The 12,874-nt window shown below is 56.7% G+C and overlaps 1 protein-coding gene across 4 annotated transcripts in view; it reads right to left on the bottom strand.

Moving 5' to 3' along the window:
- Positions 1–8,013, bottom strand: part of RNF24 (ring finger protein 24) — a 30,577-nt gene extending 22,564 nt beyond the window's left edge. The window contains exons 1-2 of one of the 4 annotated variants that reach the window (XM_075752791.1): positions 7,890–7,936; positions 301–382 (exon numbers count right to left, since the gene is read on the bottom strand). The gene's annotated coding sequence lies outside the window, so the exon portion shown is untranslated. Of the gene's footprint in view, positions 1–300; positions 383–2,743; positions 2,777–2,801; positions 3,640–7,889 lie in introns of those variants that run through there. The other 3 variants (XM_075752792.1, XM_075752793.1, XM_075752794.1) reach the window with 3 other exon arrangements.
- Positions 8,014–12,874: the final 4,861 nt, after the last annotated feature.

The following is a 12,874-nucleotide window of genomic DNA, read 5'->3' as shown; positions in this document are numbered from 1 at the left end:
CTCCACGCCAGCCGGTTAGTGATCACCTCCTAATGAAAGTGCAGGTGACAATTAAGAGGATGCAGGAATGTGGGGTGCGTGGACTTTCATCCCGCTCCCATCGCTCCCAACACCTGGGGTGAGCGCATCCCGTCGACCCAGAAGCGCCATTCCCCTCTAGGGATGGACAAGGAAAGCCCGAATCCTTTGCAACAAGGGTTCAACCTCATGAAATAACATCATTTTCACGATCTGCTCATCTCAATACGTGATTTTGCAAGTCTCTACCAAGGAAAGCTTTCGGGTCAGCTCCCTACTTACCCGCACGGGTGCCGCAATGCAGCCAAGCCACGCAAACCCAATGTATCTGCTGAACGGCTACCGTGGTTTGCTGCCAGGGACACTGGAAAAAAGAAAAAAAACACCCTAATATTGCACAAAAAGCCAGAAGGAGTGAGGGAGAGGATGAAGATATTGTTTTTAAACGCTTTGATTTGCAAAGACTCCTATAAATTGGTTCAGCTCTTAGTAACAGCACAGAGATCCCCTTTTAAAATGCAGCGATGAGGTTACACGGCATAGAGAGAAAATGGGGGGGGAAAAAAAAGGCTCGGCTAATCCTTGCAATTTTATAAGCATCTGAGACACTAATCCGTTGATCTCATTGAAAAGGATTAGAATTACTCCCTCGCCAGTAAATTTAAGAAGTTTTCGACCAGATGTAAACAAAAGCGGAGAGCAGCCCGCAGAGACGGCTGCCACACAGCGAGTCCTTGCTGAGAAATCCTCACCGGGGCTGGTTTTGGGGTGGGAAAGGGGAATTTGCATCTCAGTGCTGCAGAGGGTTGTCCGGAGCGATGCTGGTGTCGGAGGAGACCCTGACTGTCTTGCCCAGCTGCAATCAAAAGGTGGGATCCCATCCCAGGCGAGCATCTCAACGGGGCATCGCATCCCGTTTTTGGGGTCCCGCTCTTACAGGAATAATGCTCCAGCTAAGAAAAACACACAACACCCCCAAATCCCTGACTTGTTCTGCACTGGCTAAGGCAAACTTTATTTGAATAAGAAAAAAGAGGGCAAACTTCTAAGTGGCAAACTGGATAATTCACACAAAACCCGAGTTTTCCCCAGCTTTGCAGCAATCTTTGTCTGCGCAGCTTTACAGCAAGAACTCGTGTTATTAAGGTGGAAAAATATAACGCGGTATCCTCACATAAACAGTCCAGCACCTGCTGCTATGCTTGTGATGAATAATTTATAATATTAAAGAATAAATTGTTTGATTTAAAAGTCGAAGCAGGTGATGTGCAACCTGGTTTTTCGATACCAGCCAGAGTTTGCTCCAAAGTTTTATGTTCCGGCTCCTAAGAGAAACATTAATAGCTGAACTAAATCAAAACCTAAAGGAGGCTTCAGGCAAAAAGGATTCAGGTGATCCTTTAGTCAGGAAAAGTCACTTTTGTTAGAAAACAGAAGTTTTCTAATAAAGAAAGCAAATTTTTGGTAGTGCTTACTACTTTTGTCTTCTAAATTTTGTCCAAAAAAGAAATGTAAAGAGATTTAAGTTTAAAGCTCAGTTTAAACCAGGACTCAATCTCATCAAGGCTTGTCTTAAAAACACTCCTTCCGGAGATGCCTGATGGGAGAGCAGCAGAATCCCTCCTCTCCAGCCCATTTTAATGGGGTACCATATTTTTTTTCTCCTTAGGCACAGAACATTCCATTGGCTTTGGGAAAACACTCGCCATCCCTGCGCGGCCCAACTCCTAACTCCCTGCAAGGCTCCCGCTCCCAGCTTTAGCATCCAAGGCTCCTCCGGACTGGACTAAACCACCCGATGCCGGGCTCATCTCCAGTCCCATCCCTCTCTACCCGGCTGCAACGCATCTCAGCCCTTTACCATCACCACCCTGCCCCGCTCCTCCTGCTGAATCAACAGCAGATGCGAGGGGGAAGACGCTGCAGGAGATGCAAAAAAGGAGACGCTGCAGCAGATGCGAGGGGGAAGACGCGAGAGGGAAGCCTCGAGGGCGGCTGGGAGCACACGACAACTCAACATCCCCCAGGCAAAGCCCCACCTGAGAAAACGATCCATTTTTCCATCTTTTACTCCCAAAGCGCCGCTCAGCGCAACACGAGGGGGTTTTTTTTGGTGCGGATGCAAAAGCGAGATCGGGCCGGAGGGCTCGGCCGAGACAGTCGACCTACGCGAGCACCAGCGGACCACAAGACCACCTGACGCTGCACAATTCCCGTCCCGCTTTGGATGGTCACCACCATCACAGAGTCTCCAAAAGCCTCATCTTTTATTTCAGATGCCAAGACAGCGAGATGATGCTGGGTCTTAATCGAGCACTTCTCAGCTAAAAAAGCAAAAAAAAAAAAAAAAAAGGAAAAAAAAAAACCCCCAAACAAGCCCGCAGCTGTGTTAATAACCAATGAGCCAGGAAACCACCCCAGGGGAAGCCTGGCCTGGCAACGGGTTTTATACAGAACAATAGAAAACCGAGAGTCTTTAAAGCACCGCGGAAATATTTGCCTCCTTGCGAGAAAGCTCTGCACGGAGAGAAGTTTAATTCGATCCTTACGGTACGCTGGCAATTTAATTGCGCGCAGGCTGCAAGGACGAACAGCCCGGTCGCGGGGGGAGGAGGCACGACACTCCGCTCAGATGAATTTATTTTAGTTGGAAGCAGTCAGGTGGGAGACCGCGCTCCCTCCCGCTCAGTTTTAATGAGTAATTTGGCTTCACCCATCTTCTTACCTGCCGGGCTGCTCCTCTTGGCTTCAAACGGACCAACCGAAGAGTCGAAACCACCTACCTCCAAGCTTCTGGATTCCCGGAATGGGAATCTGCACAGTCCCAGAGCTCTTCTATTTTCCCCGAAATACTCTCCAAGGCAAGAAGCCGGGATACACGCCCACTATTTCCAGGCAGGGAAAGCGATAACGGGCCCGAGCTGGCCGCTGGCTGAAGTCAGGCAGGCGGCTGCCCTCCCCGCTCGACACTTTCAGTTTCTCTCTTGCAAACGTACTCCTGGCATCGCTTCCTCTAAGGCGCTTTGCAAGTTAAAAGCTGTATTAGCGGCAAGATTAATCCTCCACGGGGATAAAAAAAAAAAAAAAATAAACCAGGAAAAGTTATTCCCCACTTGCTTTTCACATTCACAGTCCTGGAGCTGGAGCAGAAAAAGCCACCGGCCGGAGGACTTCCCTGCCTGGGCTTCCCGCAGCCCAGCCCTCGCTCCTCCTCCTCCTGCTGCTTCTCGGCGTCCTGCCCGTTTTTTCCGAAGGCTGATCCAGTTTTAGCTCCAGCGTTGGAGCAACCCGAGACCTCACAGCCTTCGGCTACGCCGAGGCAGCTGCTCGCAGCTAATTTGGTCCGTCGGCTCTGGCACCCAGCTCCCACCGCCCGTCCACGCGTCGGCGGTGAGGCTTTTTGCTTCTCTCGGAGCAGCGACGTTGTCTTCTCCTCTCCTGCCACCGCTCTTCGCAACCTCGGGGGCTTCACAGCCACTCCGTCCTCACCGGCAATGCTATTGCTGGCATCCTTTGGAGGTGCTTTGGATGGCTGCTCTTTCCTCCCGTCGTCATCCCGCCGGCACCTTAATCAGCTCATTAACAGGGCACAGGAGCCCTTGACGCGTGGTTGGAACTCTTCAGGTTTCTTTTTTTTTTTTTTTTTCTCTGATGGAAATGAAATGTGCCGTACAGGTAGAAAAACGACACGTTGGATGGCCCGTGTCATCGCTCCAGTGAGGGAAAACCATCCAAAAATGATGTAGCTCCATCCCCAGCCAGCACTCAGGTACTGCTGCATCCCGGGATGGGGGGAACCAGGTTATCGCTCCCCCTGCGGAGAAGATGCCGAGATTTTCCCATTCCTCAAGTTCGGAAATCACCTCTGCCCATCCCTACTGTGAATCCGCGGGGGTTTTCCATTCTCGCCTCAGGCGTGTTTTGATGGGATCACCTGCATTTCTCAACCAAGGAAGAGGCACCACTGGGGTCATGCGACAGCTGAGCTCTCTTGCAGATAAGCCTCGCATCACATCATCGCTGATGTCATTTTAAAGTACTGTCAGTGACTCAGGGCGGGGATGTGGGCAGGGTGGCCGCTCCCAAGACCAAGCCTGAGCAGTTTCAGGGCAACGTCGCTACGAAGGGACAGGGGAGGGAAGTCTGCGCCAGGCAGACGTTATCTTATGTCAACAACAGTTTTACGATGAATAATTGCAGGAAACAAAAATAAACAGAAACCCAGCTCAGCAACTCCAACCACAGCCGAGAGTGAGACGCTCAAAGACCAGGGGAAGCTTCAAACCCAACAAACCACCCTCCAGGCTTTGACATCAACAGTCCCAAGGTGGCTGAAGACCACCAGAAGCATCTGCACCTCCTACACCGGCCCGAGGGACGGGGTTGCCTGGGTTTACTGTAGAGTCTGACCCGGTGGGAGAGGACCTTGTCCCAGCCGTGCTAAGCCCTGCCATCCCATCGCAGAAGCATTTCGGGTCACTGTGCTGGGAACAGGAGAACACAAGCATACCCAGCTGGGCCTCTCTCCACCTTTTCAACATCCAGGTGGTATTTTATGGGTACAAGCGAAGCACTTGAACGTATCTTCTGCCGTACAGCCAATGCGAAGGCGATGGCCAGGCCGTTGGGAGGGATGACCCAAGAGGGAACATGTGGAGAGGCGATCCATGAGCTTGAACGCCCTCTTAGGAAAAGCCAGGTGTCCTCTTATCATCCCACACATCATTTAGTCCACGACATCAGCTGGAAACATCAGTCCTTCTTGGGTAAAACCTCCAGGTTCAGTTCAGTCTCACCGTCTGGAGACACCCCACCAGCAGCTCTGCCGCTTCCGCGCCAGGTAACCCTCAACCTCCTCCTCCCCAGGACATGGTCAGGACCATCCTCTGGCCAAGAACGGCAGTAACAACCAGGCAGTCATCATCCCATTTAGCACACAGTCTTTTCCTTATTTGAAGTTTGGACAGATGCCACTAACATCCAGAGCACATTGACCAAGGTGTCCTTCACAGCTGGTCCATCACAGTTACTCCCAGTTGCAAGTGGACTGGAGTCTGGGCTGTACAAGCAAGAGGCACCACCACGGCCTACCCATGTCCACGGCCAGTCCCCCAAATCTGAGACAGCCTCGGACTAAACAACACTACCAGCAACCCAATGAGCAGATCTGGAGTGTCTAAACCCAGCTGGAGATGAGAAGGAAGGTCCTAGCCAGAGGACCATCCTTGGCATAAACTTTTACCAGGCTGAGCAGGGACAAAACAAGCAAACCTGAGCTGAGCAGGTGGTCAAGTGGAACTTTGGGAGGTTGTGGAGGGGATTTCCTTTGACAGCAAGACCGGGAGACCCAGGAGGTCATCACCACCCTCACCTCCAGCAGCTCCACCACCTGCTCAGGACCAGGACCTTCACCTGTGGGCATCAGCCCCATGACTGGGTAACTAGATCCCACCATTCCTCCTGGCTGCTTTCAGCACACAGGGCTGGAAAGGTTTCTTTTCCTTTTTTTGTGTGTTTTAAATACCTCAATTAGTGCATTTTGGGTTCCTTCCATGTTGCCCCCAAGCATTTCTTCTGTCAGGGGCCATATTCTTCCGCCGCCAGTTATTGGAGGCAAAAGCTTGTTATTTTTCCGGGCTGGGGGCCAAATTTGTATTTAATTTTTGCTCCAGATGGCAGAGCACTCTAGATGCATCAGCTGGAGCATCTAACCTGTATGAATAAAGTAATAGAGCAAATAACCTGATTTACTCAGGGGCTGTTTGACACGTTCAAGGTACCTCTGTTTACACCCGTCAGTAAAAAAAAGCATTAATATGAACTCAGGCTACAGTCTCACTATCAAACCGAACACCCATGGAGACTGAAACAATAGCAGGAATCTAAAAAATAATAATAATAATATTAAAATTTGTATTTTGCTTTCTCGCAGGTCAAGCATTAAAAAAAAAAAAAAAAGGTTTGTTTCAGGCATCAAGTCAGTCGCGTCTGAGCCTGGACCTGGGTTTCGTTCACCCTCGTCCATCCTCACCGGCCCCAAAGCTGCTGTCGGCAGCAGGTCATGCAAACCTGGGCCAACCTTTTCCACCTACGAGCGAGGAGAAGGGTTGGTGAAGTTGGATTTTAGTGTGAGAGCTTATGTCCCTGCTCACCCGAGGAGACGCAAGAGGACAACCACGAGATGCTCCAGTTACACTTCTGGTTAATTCAGCCTGTTTCTAGGAAGCTGCCGCATCCCTCCGGCACGGCCTGCAGCCGGGATACGTTTCCTCCAAACTACATCATCCAAAATAACCCAGAAAAAATAAAATCAATTAAAAAGAGAGAGATGCGAGTAGTCAGTTTATCTGCCTGGGCACACGAAACACTGCATAAAATCAGCTGAGCCTGCAAACGGCTGGAAACAAAGGGATGGGGGTGGTTTTTGTGCTTGTCTTTGCTCCGATCAGCGCATCGCCGGGCTGCGAGAGCCCATCCTGGCAGCAGCCGAGACAAAGGAAAGCTGTCGGCAGGAGCCGGCCGGGGAAAACCGGGGTGAGGAGGCACCCACATCGCCCTCGCCGGCAGCCACAGAGCCGGGTTCGCGTGTTGCCGAACACGTTATACATGGCAGGAAACTCGAGATCAAAGGAGTGGAGCGTGCCAGAGCAAGATGTCATCCAAACCTCCTGCCAAAGGTGCGCAAGGGAGCGGGGAAATAACCCCCAGACACACACGCTGGCACATCCGAAGGATCCGGCACCGCTCGTAGGTGTGCGGGGCCACCGGACCCATGGAGATGCTCTCCTCCACGTACCTAGGCTAACACAAAGACAGGCTAAACTAAAGAAAAAAAGCTCAAAAACCCCAGGAGGTGCAATTTTACCCGTCAGCTTTCAGTCCCGTGGGACCCATGCACATCCCCTGCCAAAGCGGGTGAAGCAGCGGATGCTGGGAGGGCTCCGTACGTGCCCGTACGGCAGGAACAACCGCCCCGTTTAACTCCAAAAAGCAGCTTTTCCCATTTCTGGGTGTCAGGTTGTTTTTTTTTTTTTTTTCTTAAAGCCAAAGAAACCCGCACCATCCTGTCTCAGCCCCAGGAAAGCAAGAGGACATGCCTGCATCCAAACCAGCAGCTACCGGGAACAGGGGTGACCCAGGGGACCCTGAGCCGAGCATGGGACCCCCAGGAGCTCCCCCTCGTAAGGGGGTCCAGGCAGGATGGGCGCTGGGTGGGGACACGTCCCCCGGCCCTTTGCACCACCCCGGCCCCCTCCTCTGTCAGCCCCGGGCGATGCGGTCCCAGGCCATGGTCCAGCCCCCGCTGCCCCCTCCTGTGGGCTGTCCCCTCTGCCCCACAAGTGGGGACCTTACGGGTCCCAAGCAGGGACCTCATGGCACCCTGGTCACCCTGAGGGGGGCCTGCCCTATAGGGGTCTGCGTGGGGGGCAGCAGGGACAGGCCTTGTCCTGCAGGGCACAGCCCTCTGTCCCTACGGGGGTCCCTGCCCCATGGAGGGCTGTGGAGCCGAGAGGGAGGGCAGCCTGTTCCCCACGGGGGGTGCTGAGGAAGGGGAGCCCCGGCCCCACAGAGCGGTGCGCAAGGAGGGGCCCTGCCCCACAGAGCGGTGCATAGGGAAAGTGGGCCCTGCCCCACAGGGGGCCGGAGGAGGGGGCCCTGACCCACAGAACGGTGCACGGGGAGAAGGGCCCTGCCCCACAGGGGGCCGGTGAGGGGGCCCTGCCCAACAGAACAACGCACCGGGAAGGGACCCTGCCCCACAGGGGGCCGCAGGGGGGGCCCTGCCCCACAGAGCGGTGCACGGGGAGGGGCTGCCCGGTCCTCCGGCCCCCCAGGGGGCCCCCACCACCCCGCAGCCGCCCCACACTCACCCGCCGCTGTCCCGCCGAGGCTCGCGCCGCCCGCACTGCCCGGCGGCGGGGAGGGACCCGGATGGAGGCGGCCCCGCCCCGCCCCGCCCCGCCCCCGCCCTGTGCCGGGCACCGCCGCGACGCTTCGCCGGCAGCACTGCGCCTGCGCCACGTCACGCCCCGGGGCGGAGCGACGGGGTGACGTCACGGCGGGGGGCGGAGAGGCCGTGGAAGGGGGGGTTGGGGCGTCGGTGGGGGGCCGGGGGGGGGGTGACGTGGGGAGGTGCAGTGGGGACGTGAGCGCTGTGGGGAGAGGGGTGACATGGCGGGCGTGAGGTGGCAGTGGGGACAGGGGAGGCAGCGGGGCCGGGGTGGTGGTGACAAGGCGGATGACGTCAGGGGGTGGCAGATGACGTCAGGGGGTGGCAGATGATGTCAGGGGGTGGCAGCGGGGCCGGGAGGGGTGACGCAGAGGGGCAGGAGGTGGCACCACGGTGCGTGTGAGCTCCCGGCCGGCTGCGCGGGGGCAGCAGGACCCGTCCCTGTCCCCATCTTTGTCCCCATCCCCAGGGATATGACATCACTCGCGAGAGCCGTGACATCACCCCGCAGCACCAGGATGTCAGCCGGCCGGCGTCCCCTCGTCGGGACGAGCTCTCGTCGCCCCGAGGACAACGCGTTTTCCCTTCCCGCCACGGCAGACGGAGCGTGCGGCGGGAGCAGACGGACCAGCCAGCACCCGCGCGGCGCAGCGGGAACCCAGCAATGTCCGGCGTGACGGCGGCGTGCGCGCTGCCTGCCTGCACGTGCGTCGCGGGCCGCGGCCGTTTATTGAGCTCAGGATCTCGGGTACGTCGGTGACTCATCTCACCCTTATCAGAGCTCCTCGCAAGGTTTGAGGCGCTCGGGATCGTCCGGAGGATGTTATTAAGGCGCAAGGAAAGTCTTTGTCTTCCTTCTCCTTCCCCAGCCGGTCGGGCGAAGCCTGGCACGGCCGGATCTGGCGGTGGGCACGGCAGGGAGAGGAGGCAGGGCTGTAACGGCTGCAATTAGCCGCGAGCTTGTAATGAGAAACCCGTGCATATGGTTTACCCGTGGTGTTTCCATCCCTCGGCCTCAACGCGTCCCGGTGAAATCGCCTCTGCCAGCGACGTAATGGTGGGAAACTCTTCCTGCAGCACGGAGCGACGCTGCTTCCCTGCCTCGCCGAGGGACGCGGGGGTCCCTGGGCGCTGTGAGGTCACGGACTGATCCCAGCTGTGACCTCGTCTCCCAGGGCAGCCGCGTGAGCGCGGCATGCCGTGACGAGCTGTCGTGGGAAGACTCGCAGCATCTTTGAAGACGATGCTGGCCCTGACCTCAGGATGCCTGAGCGATGAGACGGGGAGCCAGTTTGCTGGATGTTTTCACCGAGTGAAGCCTTATTCCCGCTGTGGGAATCCCCACTTCGCATGGCAGGGATTTGCCTGGACACACTGGAGCTGCCTTTCCCTGGGAGTCCTGGTGTCAACGATGAAACTGCAGAGCCGGGGCCCTGCGGGGACCTACCACCAGCAGCTGACAGGATGAATTTGGGAAGCAAATATACTCGGAGATCAGGTTCCGCCGTTCCTCCCATGCTAGCCAGCCCTCAGCACCCTGGGGTGAATCCTGGAGCCATGGCTGGTGGAGAGGAGCGCTGCTGGCCACACACACAGCCTTTCTCCTTGGCACATATAGAATCACAGAACCCCAAACTGATTTGGGTGGGAAAGGACCTCACAGCCCATCCAGTCCCACCCCCCTGCCATGGGCAGGGACACCCTCCACTAGCCCAGGTTGCCCAAAGCCCCATCCAACCTGGCCTTGAACACTGCCAGGGAGCCAGGGGCAGCCACAGCTTCTCTGGGCACCCTGGGCCAGGGCCTCAGCACCCTCACAGGGAAGGATTTCTGCCTCCCATCTCATCTCCATCTGCCCTCCTGCAGCTTCAGGCCATTCCCCTTGGCCTGTCACTCCCTGCCCTTGTCACCAGCCCCTCTCCAGCTTTCCTGGAGCCCCTGTAGGGACTGGAAGGGGCTCTAAGGTCTCCCTGGAGCCTTCTCTTCTCCAGGCTGAACCACCCCAACTCTCTCAGCCTGTCTCCATAGCAGAGGTGCTCCAGCCCTCGCATCATCTCCATGGCCTCCTCTGGACTCTCTCCAACAGCTCCATGTTCTTCTTGTCCTGGGGACCCCAGAGCTGGACACAGAACTCCATGAAGACCAGTGATGCACTGCAGCTGATGGCACCGCCCTGTCTGTTACCCATATTGAAGGAAGAACGAGTTTGGCCCTTACTAACAAACGTTTTTTCTCCAGCTGGCCATTGCAGTCAGCGCTGAGCTGCGGGGACACGTACTGGCTCTCGTGCCCTGCCGGGCTTCACGCGAGGGGCTGGCGAGGGAAAAACGGTCCAGCCCAAATCTGCCGGCAGGGTTTGGGCAGAGGACGCTGCAGCTGGATGGTGCACAAGCAAGGGCTTTCCGCGGATCCAGACCAGTCCTGTGGCATGGCCCCATGACGTTGTCACCGTGGTCTGAGGACGTGCGGGGCAGGGTGTCCCCAGGCTGCTCCCCTGGGAGGTCTGCAAGGACTGATGGCCGCACCGGGGTCTGCGTGCGGAGAGTAGGACTTGAGCTCAGTCTGTCCGGCCGTCAGGGACCAGAGGGAGCTGAGGACTGGCACGCTTGGTATGTGGCTCCTTGAATGCCACCGCCTCCTCCGGCTCTCCTGAGCTGCTGGGACCTGCAAGGAGATGACATGCACCCCGAGGAGGTGACGAACACAGGCATGAAGGAGTTCAAGGTCCAGGTGGAAACAGGCTGTGACATTTCACCAGAGGCAGATATACCCTAAAAGACAGAAAAAAACCCCCCAAACCGGCCCCACAGGTGGGGACCTTCTGCCTCTGGACATCAGCTCCTTGCAGGGGGGGTGGCCAGGACGGTGGGGTGGCCGTTGGGCTTGCTGGTGCTGGCGCAGAGCTGCCAGACACGGCCCTATGCCCCGGCTCTGCCGCTGGCTGTAGCGAGTGGCTCCCTGCCTCGGTTTCCCCTTTGGGAAGCGCCGCTGCCTCCGTGGGGATGTGGCCAAGCAAGTCCCCTCGGTGGGAGGGGAAGGATGGGATGAGCAGTGTCCTGCCCACGGGCTGGCGGTGCGAGGTTCGTGGGACAGGGGCACCCAAAAACGTCTCGTCTGGGGGAGCAGGGATGCATCCCCGAGCTCTGATTCACCACCCTGACCGCGGAGGAAACCACGCTGTGCACTTTCTCCGTGCGCTCCTGCTAATAACACCCCACGCTGTGTATGAGAAGATCCAGTTTTTCCTACTCCATGAGCGAAGGCAGCTGAGATCCAGCATAGCTGCACACCCAGACCTCACGGCAGAGAGATGGGGTGATAAGGGAGGGTGGGTCTGTCTCCTTGGGAAGGTGGAAGGTGTCTCCTTTCTCCTCTCATTGCTCTCCAGGATGTTTTTGCTTTGTGACAATCACCTCTCCTTAGTTGCAGGAGGGCGCTCAGGCCAGCTGGTGGACCTCCACCGCCTCCTTCCATCCCATTGCAAAGCTGCTTCTGCACTGCACAAGCATAGTCCCGTTGGCAAAATGCATGAAGTAGATGGAGCAGAGGTTGTCTTCTACTGGGCAGGGGATCTCCTGCTCCTCTTAACAATGCACGTGATGCTCCTCTGCATTGATCCAGCCTGTAGAGATACCCCAAAGCCTTTACTCTGATTTTGGGGAGGACGCAGAGGGAGTTAAGGACTTGTTATTGGAACAGCTCATCTTTGGGAAGTTCCCATGGCACGTGAACCAAGCCAGCTGCAAAGCTCTCCTCCTAGCCCAGTCCTGAGTTCAGGTGGTGCTGGACCGTGAATGCCACCTCAGATCTGTTGTCATCCCAAGACAAATGGGGTGACAAGGGCAGGGACACGACCTGTGTGTCCCTGTGAAGTGGGTGGAGGCTGGAGTGGTGGCAGCAGCCAGGGAGCCTCCTGCAGCCCATGAGGATCTCTTGAGGTTGCCTTGGGTGGATCATGACTGGGCTGCGGGACAGGGACAAGCTCTTTTCCAGTGGCATTTCAGCCTTGCTTGTGGGTGGTGGCAGAGTTTTGGGTTCCCCGTGGGGAGTTAGACCTACATCCGCCCGTGCAGCCCAAGGAAGGCCATGGTCTGCTCCATGGGCCTGGTGCACCCAGTGCGAGCTGGGTGAACCCGGTGAGGTACCTGTGCTTTTGGTGCTCTCAAGCCCTCTGAAAGCAAATGGTGATACCCAACCTGTCGCTGCCCGAGGGCCCTCGTTTGAGCAGAAAATCCAGAATTTGTCCAGTATGCAGGGGAACACCAACCTCAGCAGGGCTTGGGTGTAATTTTCTCTTTTGGGAAGAAAACTACCGAGGTGGCTGTGGGGAGAGACACCCTTTGATTGCCCCTTTTTCCCTTCTTCATCCACCATGACCATTTGGTCTCCCCGCTGCTTGCCTCCCCTTCTCCTTCCTTTCCCTTGAGGTCTATGGGGTGGCCTTGCCCGCTGATCCGAAAGGGAGCGTGGCCAGCAGAGGACACGTGGTGGAAACCAGAGGTGCAGAGTGGAAACCAGAGGCGCTCATCCTGTCTGCCTCCGAAGCGGGATGTGGGGAACCTCCCTGCCTTGTCCAGCCGGTAGCGCAGGCGTTGCTCCACGCCTGGGGTGGAGGATTGCCTTCTCAGACCTCTTCTCCGCTCCTTTCATGGCGTCAGCAGGACTTTGATTTTGCCCCTTCCCAGAGTGATGTGGAGCGGGGTGGAGCAGGGCAGGCTCTTCCTCTTCCTTGTGGTAAGGCGCGATTACCCGGGAGCTTTGACTCATGAGTGACTTTGTGAGTCAAGGAGCAACGCCGCTTTTTGCAGGGCTTGCCCAGGGGTGACCCACCTCCTCGTGACCCACCTCCTCGGTCCTTGCACCCACCCAGGGCGATCTCGCTCTGAGCATCACGTCCAGCGTAAC

Source organism: Balearica regulorum, chromosome 4, assembly GCF_011004875.1.
Source record: "Balearica regulorum gibbericeps isolate bBalReg1 chromosome 4, bBalReg1.pri, whole genome shotgun sequence".
Taxonomy (NCBI): domain Eukaryota; kingdom Metazoa; phylum Chordata; class Aves; order Gruiformes; family Gruidae; genus Balearica; species Balearica regulorum.
This window is presented reverse-complemented; position numbering and strand designations above follow the sequence as displayed.